The sequence below is a fragment of the Eumetopias jubatus genome, unplaced genomic scaffold, assembly GCF_037043125.1.
Source record: "Eumetopias jubatus isolate StellerSeaLion01/CBP00866 unplaced genomic scaffold, mEumJub1_p1.0 scaffold_2, whole genome shotgun sequence".
Classification (NCBI taxonomy): Eukaryota; Metazoa; Chordata; class Mammalia; order Carnivora; family Otariidae; genus Eumetopias; species Eumetopias jubatus.
The window spans coordinates 92,258,017-92,266,688 of NW_028274808.1; the positions used below are offsets into that span (position 1 = coordinate 92,258,017).

Below are 8,672 nucleotides of genomic sequence, written 5' to 3' on the forward strand. Positions count from 1 at the left end.
TTCTCATATCCAAGAGAACAATAAGCAAGGAAGTTCCCTTTGGTCAGGAATGTGTGTCTAATAAAGTGACTTTCTCCTCAGCAGGTCTAAGTGAGTGACTTTGAGGATAGAGTGCCTTACAGGGCCTAGCCACAGCATTGTTTACAGTTAGCAGCTGTGTGCCCTATGTTTGCTCTTCCCTTTCCAAAATGCAAGTTTTCTACTGTGGTTCTATTGTTGTTCTACCACTGGTAACATATACAGGACTGATATTTAGTCCTTTATATCATATTTTGCAGGACCACAACAACTATATCCAGCAACAATGGAGAAGAATACTCAATATCCAGAGATCTTGAATTTCCAGTTATCTATGGTAAGTGAATAAAACTTTGGATTGTCTCCTTTGGGGAAAGAGTAAGTCTATATCACCTGTGGGAAGAGGGTGCACAAGGATATGTAATCAAGGGAAAGGTGGTTTGTGCAGAAATTACTAGCTGCTCAACAATGCACTTGTTCTGCATCTCTTGATCTCAGAGGTAGAGGTTTCTTATCTCTCTTGCTCTTTTGTGTGGACATTTCCTGAGTTCTAGCCAATGATGTGTGAGCAGAGTTGACATTTCTAATCTTGGCCCATTAAAAACTCCCAGATGTGCTCCTGGGAGGTCTATTTGCTTTCTGTCTATTTGGAATGGAGAGCATTGCCAGAGAGGCCTTGGATTGGCATAAGGTAAACATGGCAGAAAGTCTGTTGGCCTTTTGGTGGAGGATTACTCTACTGACCTGTTACTCTTTTGAGCAAAAATAAGCTTCTAATATATTTGTGGTATGTCTTAGTGAGGGTGGGTATAACAAAGCATCATAGATAGGTTGGCTTATAAACAGAAACTTACTTCCGACAGTTCTGGAGGCTGGGGGTCTGAGATCAGAATACCCCCATGACTCTTCCAGGTTGCAGATCAATGTCTTCTCTTGGTATCCTCATGTGGCAGAAAGTGACAAAGCTAGCTCTCTCGTCCCTTTTTATGAAGGAAATAATCTTGCTCCTGAGGGCTCTGTTTTATTACCTAATTACTTCTCAGAGGTCCCACCACCACATACTATCACTTTGAGGGGTAGGCTTTCAACAGATGAATTTTAGGGGGACACAGACATGAAGTTTGTAACATGCTATTTATTTTGGTCTCCATTTGTTGCAGTAATTAGCTGATCTTACCTAATATTAACAAGATTACTAAAAGAGCAGTGAAGACATGTATTAATAAATTAATCCTGAATGAAACCTGTTCAACTTCTAGCCCCTTATTGTTATTTGGAATCAGTTTTATAATCAGTCTTGTTTAACTGTGTAGCCATAATTAAATGTTTAACTCTCCCAAATTACTTTTTACGTGACAATAGTAAAAGACTTTGATGGTTAAATTCAACACAGAAAGTGATAAGGGCAAAGAGTATTATTACTGGCTTCTGTCATGACTGGTTGAAGGGTGTTTTTATGTTATCAGGAATCTTTTATTTTTCTTGGCTTGGATGTCCTCTATGTTGACTTCACTGCTAGTCAGGTCTTTGTGGTAAAGATGGCAACTGGTTGACTCAAGCTTAGAATGCCTTTATTTATTTTTTTTAAGATTTTATTTATTTATTTGAGGGAGAGAGCAGAGCAAGAGAGAGAGAGCATATGAGCAGGGGACGGGGGGAGGGGAGGGTCAGAGGGAGAGGGAGAAGTGGGTTTCCAGGACCCTGGGATGATGACCTGAGCTGAAGGCAGACGCTTAAGCGGCTGAGCCATTCAGGCACCCCCTTAGAATGTCTTTAAATCTAGGTTTTATTATTTTATTTATTTATTTATTTATTTATTTATTTATTAACATATAATGTATTATTTGTTTCAGGTGTACAGGTCTGTGATTCATCAGTCTTACACAATTCACAGTGTTCATTCTGATGAGTAGTGTGCTGCTTCTCCAATATCTCTTTTTGGGAGGTCTGTAATTGATCTACTTTTCATTATATGGCATCATTTCTACAGCAAATAGTTTGCTGTAAAATAATTTTGATGCCACATGTCTAACCTTGTGGTATATGGACACATCAGAACTGCATAGAATGAATCCCATTTATGAAATAGAAGCTCATCTATCAGATAAAGGGGAAAAGTAATTAAAACACACACACACACACACACACACACACACACACACACACACACCCACACACACACACCCACCCACCCACCCACCCACCCAAAACTCAGATTTCCACTACTGAGGACCTATCTAAATTTCAGCTGTAGTTACAGATGCTCAAATAAGTTAATTTCACAGTTCTTCCATAGTGTCATGAATTTAAAAATGTGTACATGGAATCAGAAGTTGATAACCTAATCACCTCCCCAACTCTCTGTTCATCCTCCTTCAAAATGAAATGAGAATATTTCAGTGGCATGATTTTATTTTTCTTCTGTAGACCTCTTTCAGGCACTAATATGGGATTGAATTTGGTCTGATACAGTGTTCTATCTCCTAGTACTGTCATCCAGAATTTATATGATAAATGGTTTTGAATTTATATCTGGTTTAATGTTTTTCCTGTATGTAATCAGTTAATTCCAACATTGTCTGCTGAATTAGATATTGAACTGTTTTCCTACTGATTTGTAAAGGCACTGCTACCAGATACAAATATTCATATGTGAAGATCTGAATCGTGGCTTCTTAATCTGTTCATTGTCCATCTCTGTCCCAACATCACACACTTGATATCACTAAGTGTCCTAATATTTGACAGGATGAAGTGCTCTTCCTAATGCTATAGCTTTACATTTGTCTTGGCTATGCATTGTCCTCCATTATTCCACATGGATTTGTAGCTTCCTTGTCAGCAGTGAAAATCATTTTTGGGATTTGGATCAAAAATCCATCCAATTTATAGACTAACTTGTAGAAAATTGGGATTATTCACAATATTTAGTCTCTCCAACTGTGGATACATTATTCATTTCCTTTTTTGAATATTAGTATGCACTTTTAGTAGTAATAGGACTAGGAGTAGTAGGAGGAGGAGGAGCAATGATAGCAACAACCAGTTGAATGGTGGATACTATGTGATAGATGTTTTCAATGTACCGTCTGTATATCAAATCACATATTGCTATGGGTGGGAAGTATTATCTATGTTATACTAATGATGAAACTGAGGTACAGGGAACTTAATAACATGTGCTAAGTTATATTAGAGGAAGAGCTGCTATTTGAATGCATGCAGTTTATCTCCAGAGTTTAGAATCTTCACCAATATCTGAATATGCCTCCCTAAGAACTTGGGTCATCTTCTTAGTGATTCTACCATTGGTTTATTACCTTGGATTTTCTAATTAAATAATACTACTTTATGTGCATAACTGCAATAAATTTATTAGTTACCTTCCAATCCTTAAACTACTCATGTTGACTCGTTTACATATTACCTTAACTAAGACTTCCAGGAAAATGTTCATTATCAAGGGTGATAGTGTATTGCATTTGATTTAAAATAGAATACTTCTAAATATTTAGCAAGATGTTTTACTGTTTTAATAGTTAACATTATGAAGTTATTTCCTTTCTATTTCCCCCACTCTTAAAACTATAAATGAGGGCTTAATTTTTAAAAATGTTTTTTCTGCCTCTATTTTCTAGTGTAAAAACTTGGGCTTTTTTTGAGATGCATCCCATGCTCTCAGAAGAGATTGCAAAGTCAAAGAAGCATTACTTCCATGTTAGACTTTCTGGTTGTAAGGCTTTCTATGCGATTTGTAAACTACGGGCTTGGGAGAGTTGGTTCACTTCCCTAACAATAACAATCTTAGATGTTGGTGAGAGGCAAACTTCCTCTGGGCCCTGCCCTTTGGGAAAGTCCTATGTATCACAATCACACAAAAAATGAATTTATTAAATAATACTTGAATGTCTTTTATTGTTTTGCTGGTAAATATTTAACAACAGGCTCTCAAAAATGTGTGTGCATGCATAGGCCTACATGTGTATTTACTTACAAATTTTATTGCTACAAAGTTTATGTATCATACTACTTATAAATAATAAAATACTCAATACCATTTATTGTAAATTATATATAGCCAATTGCTTTTCACAAAATGTTTACATTGATTTTTTTTTTTTTTTTTTTTTTTTTTGCTTCACTCCTGTATGTATAACCAACTTTTGAATGTTGGACTAACAAGTATGGTCCTGACATGAATGTTGGCTGATATTTTTCATTTACATTAGTAAGATGAAGTGAAATAATGAAGACATGTATTAGGCTTTCATTTGTTCATCGGTGATGCAAGCACTTCTTTGCTGAATTGGATAGTAGATTTAGAACAACAGAATAATATTTTTAAATTTTTATTCTACTTTCAATGTAATTGCTACACACAAGACATACTCCTGGTTTGATGTCTATTATTAACATTTTCTTTTTCAATTTCTTAAGCTCAGACAGTCAGCAAAATAATAAGTAACAGATTGTAGTAGTTGCCTTTTTTTTTTCGTTATATAAATGCCCCCAACATGGCAGATTTCATCTTCCTGTGGAAGTGATGCACAGTAGAACACCATTTGATACTGGCTCTGCCACGCAGATAAAATGGATATAAAATCCTCTTCAGTATAGAACAGAAGAAAACGTATGAAAATAGTGACTCATTTTGAATATCCATTTCCTTATTTTCTTTAAATTTTATTTATTTATTTGAGAGAGAGAGCACAAGCAGGGGGAAGACAACAGTGGGAGAGGGAGAAGCAGGCTCTCCGCTGAGCAGGGAGCCCGATGTGGGGCTCGATCCCAGGACCCTGAGATCATGACCTGAGCCAAAGGGAGAGGTTTAACCGACTGAGCCACCTAGGCGCCCCCATTCCCTTAACTTTTAATATAATTTGTTTACATGTACATTTACAAAATTTAATTCTTAATAATGTCTGTCTTTAAACATTGGCTTGTAAACTTCCTGAAGATGTTGTTATGAGCCTGCAACGTACGGACTCTAGCATACTGCTAGCACATCCACATGTAAACTCAGCACCATTTGCTCACATAATGCATCCCAGAATCCTAAACATAAACTTTCCCACATGTTTTAGGCTCCAGAAAAACACTCTACATCTTTTGCCCCGTGTTTTAAGCAAAAACGTGACTGAATTCATTGATATGAAATTTATAGGTTGGGCTGCTATGGACTTCGGAGCACAAGGAGGATTTGAACAGAAGTGCTAAGGAACGCTCATTAATTACCTTGCCAAATCCTTCTTTTAGAAAGGACCAGAGCAGTAGGTTTTGCATGATGAAGTATCAAGTTCAGTATTGCAGAACTTCCTTCACTTGGTATTCCAATTCATTATCCTGGAGTTACACATTCATTAATGTGGTACTCATAAATGTTGTATAAAGCCGGAGAGAATCACTTTGCAACTCTATACAATTCAAATTTTCTTGAAGCTTTACCTATGTGGTCTACACAGAACATGAATGAAACATATTAGCTTTTTTTTGACAACTGAATGATCAGTGAACATTAAAATGATAAATAGCATTATTTTGTTAAAAATTATATTGAAATTTCTGAATACAATTGCATTCATTAAAATATAGATTTTAAATTTGGATATTTATTATTTATAATTTGTATCTTTTGTGTGTATTTTGTATAAATGCTTATTGAACTGTAACATACATAGGAAAAGAGTGCACTGATTTTAAATGTAGATCCTGATAAAATTAAAGTAAATATTACTGTTGTAACTACTACCTGATACAGAAACAGAATTTTACTAGCATTCCAGAAAGTGTTTCACATTATGCTTATCTTTTGCGATCACTATCAACTTGGAACGGCAATGTTTATCCTGACTTTTCCTCCATACCTTAGTATTTTTGCTGCTGCCTTTTTTTACATTTTTAATATATATAATGCATATACATATTCATATATATCAAATATATATAGCTTGTCTCTTTTTCATCCTTGATTCTTTCAACATGATGTTTGTGTGATGTATCCATGTTGTAGCACAAAGATGTAATTCTTTTTTTCTCCTTGCTATATAGTAAGCCATTGTATGAATATATCACTTTATTTATTGTCATGCTGATGAATATTTGGGTTGTTTTCCTAATTCATATTACATATTACTGCTATGAACAAATGTTGCCTATCTTTTGGCAAATGTATTTTTACATATTTGTAGATACAAGCACTATTTTAGAATAATCATTGTTTCCCAGTGTGCTGCACTATAATGTAAACTTAGATATATCTGTTTCTAGACCCTATTAACAATTTCTTAATTATAATAGTTAATGTAATCTTGATATCTGGTAATATAATTCCTCTAGATTTCTTCCTTGAGATTGACTTTACTCTTCTTCCTTCTTTATTTTCCCATAAACATAGTAGAAACAGCTTCTCAATTTCTCATTCACACACACACACACACACACACACACACACACACACAGAGGCACCAGCTTGAATCCTAAACTGGGTAGTATTAGATCTATATATGAGTTGGAGAAATTTTTATTACCCAAACAGTCAACATTCCAATTCATAAATATGCTATATTTCCTCTATCTAAGGTTTCCACAGAAATCTCTCGTTGATGTCATGAAGTTTTCAGTGTACCAGTTTGCAAATCTTGCATTAAATTTATTTTTAAATACTTTGTTTAATCTATTGAAAATTGAGTAACATTTAACATTTTTTAAAAAAAAATTATTAGAGCCTGTGTGCAAGTGGGGGAAGGGACAGAGGGAGAGGGAGAGGAATCCTCAAGCTGACTCCCCGTTGAGTGCAGAGCCCGACAAGGGGCTCAATCCCAGGACCCTGAGATCATGACCTGAGCTGAAATCAAGAGTCAGACGCTTAAATGACTGAGTCACCCAGGTGCCCCAACATTTAACATTTTAATTTTTATATTGTTTGTGGTGCATAGAAGTGCTATAAGGCTTGTAACATGTTGATTTTATTTGAATCCAGAAATCTGGCTAAACTCCTTATTAATTTAAATATTTTGTAGATACTTTTTGATATTCTATCACCACAGTCAAGTTATTATGAATGATGAAAGCTTAATACGTATATTTTTAAAATTTCTTATTCCCTTAACTGCCATTTTACAAGGCTTTTCTTGCCTGAATACAGTTGCCTACCACTTTTTTTTTATTTATATTTTATTATCTTTTTGACACAAATTTTCGGCTTTGCTGTTGACTGCTGAATGTGTTGCCGTCAACCAATGCTAAGAGTTTTCTTATAATGATCTTTAAAATTACAGATTCAACCGAAAATGTAGTTATGTTCATTGTTTTTTTAATTTAAATTTTCTTTTTATTTTTCATTATGTTCAGTTAGCCAACATATAGTACATCATAAGTTTTTGTTGTAGTGTTCAGTGATTCATTAGTTGTGTATAACACCCGGTGCTCATCCCAACACGTGCCCTCCTTAATACCCCCCACCTTCCCTCCGTTCTGTAACCCTCAATTTGTTTCCAGGAGTCCAGAGTCTCTCATGGTTTGTCTCCCTCTCTGATTTCTTCCCATTCAGTTTTCCCTCCCTTCCCCTGTGGTCCTCTGCACTATTCCTTATGTTTCACAAATGAGTGAAACCATATGATAATTGTCTTTCTCTGCTTGACTTATTTCACTTAGCATAGTCCCCTCCAGTTCCATCCATGTCGATGCAAATGGTGGGTATTCATCCTTTCTGATGGCTGTTAGTGGGTATCTCTGTATCACTTCTGACTTTAGGAATAAATCTTGTAATAATTCATCATTAAGTATAAGATTTGTTTTTGTGTCTTCATGGATACATTTGTGGTATATTTAGGAAGTACATGATTTTCCTAGTTCCAAAAGCTTTTTTTTTTTAATGATGCAAAATGACATTTTGAATATTATCAAAGCTTTAAAAAATGTATTGAGATAGCATTTATTTTAATGCAACCAATGTTCATTTCCAAATGGTAAACAAATTCAGCATGCCTGGAATAGAACCCACTTGTTTGTGACATGTTATTCTTCTCTTATATTGCCGAATTCAATTTGAAAATATTTTGTTAAGGGTGTTTGCATCTGTTAATAAGAAAGGATTATCTGTCGGTTGGGGCTTGAGAAGACCTGTCCTTCTAGGAGGATTCTTCAGACACTATGTAAGCTGGCCAGATGTTTCTCATTCTTAATATGATGAAGAGCAGGGATCTAAACTTCTCCAAAAAGCTAGAGAGGCACCTTTTGTTCCTATTGGAAAGACGGGTTTTGCAGCAATCATTGCAAATGGACTGTATAAATCGAAGAATAGGGAAAATACTAAAATGTCTGTTCACGTGGTCCAAATGTGTGTGACAGCCCAAGGCTTTGCTGTGGAAACAATGACTCTTGGAATGGGCTATTCCATGGATACGGAATTCTGGGCAAAGCCTGAACCTTAGAAGAAGAGACGCTGTCTTGATTTTATTGGTGGTGCTTGCTTTAGTTAGACATCTCATGTTGACTTTATATATTTATATTGAAAATAAATTGAATGGGTTGGACAATAACATGGTAATTTGAAAATACTAGTGACTAGTTAACTAGCTAGGTCATTCAGGGGAGTCACATTGGCACAAAAGAAACCTGTCACTTTTAAATGTCCTTGATAGAGGTAAAATATG

General features: G+C 35.3%; 1 pseudogene; it reads left to right on the plus strand.

Annotated features, from left to right (window-relative positions):
* Window positions 1-304: 304 nt before the first annotated feature.
* LOC148164864 (HIG1 domain family member 1A, mitochondrial pseudogene) lies at window positions 305-8,450 on the plus strand (annotated as a pseudogene).
* The last annotated feature ends 222 nt before the right edge of the window (window positions 8,451-8,672 follow it).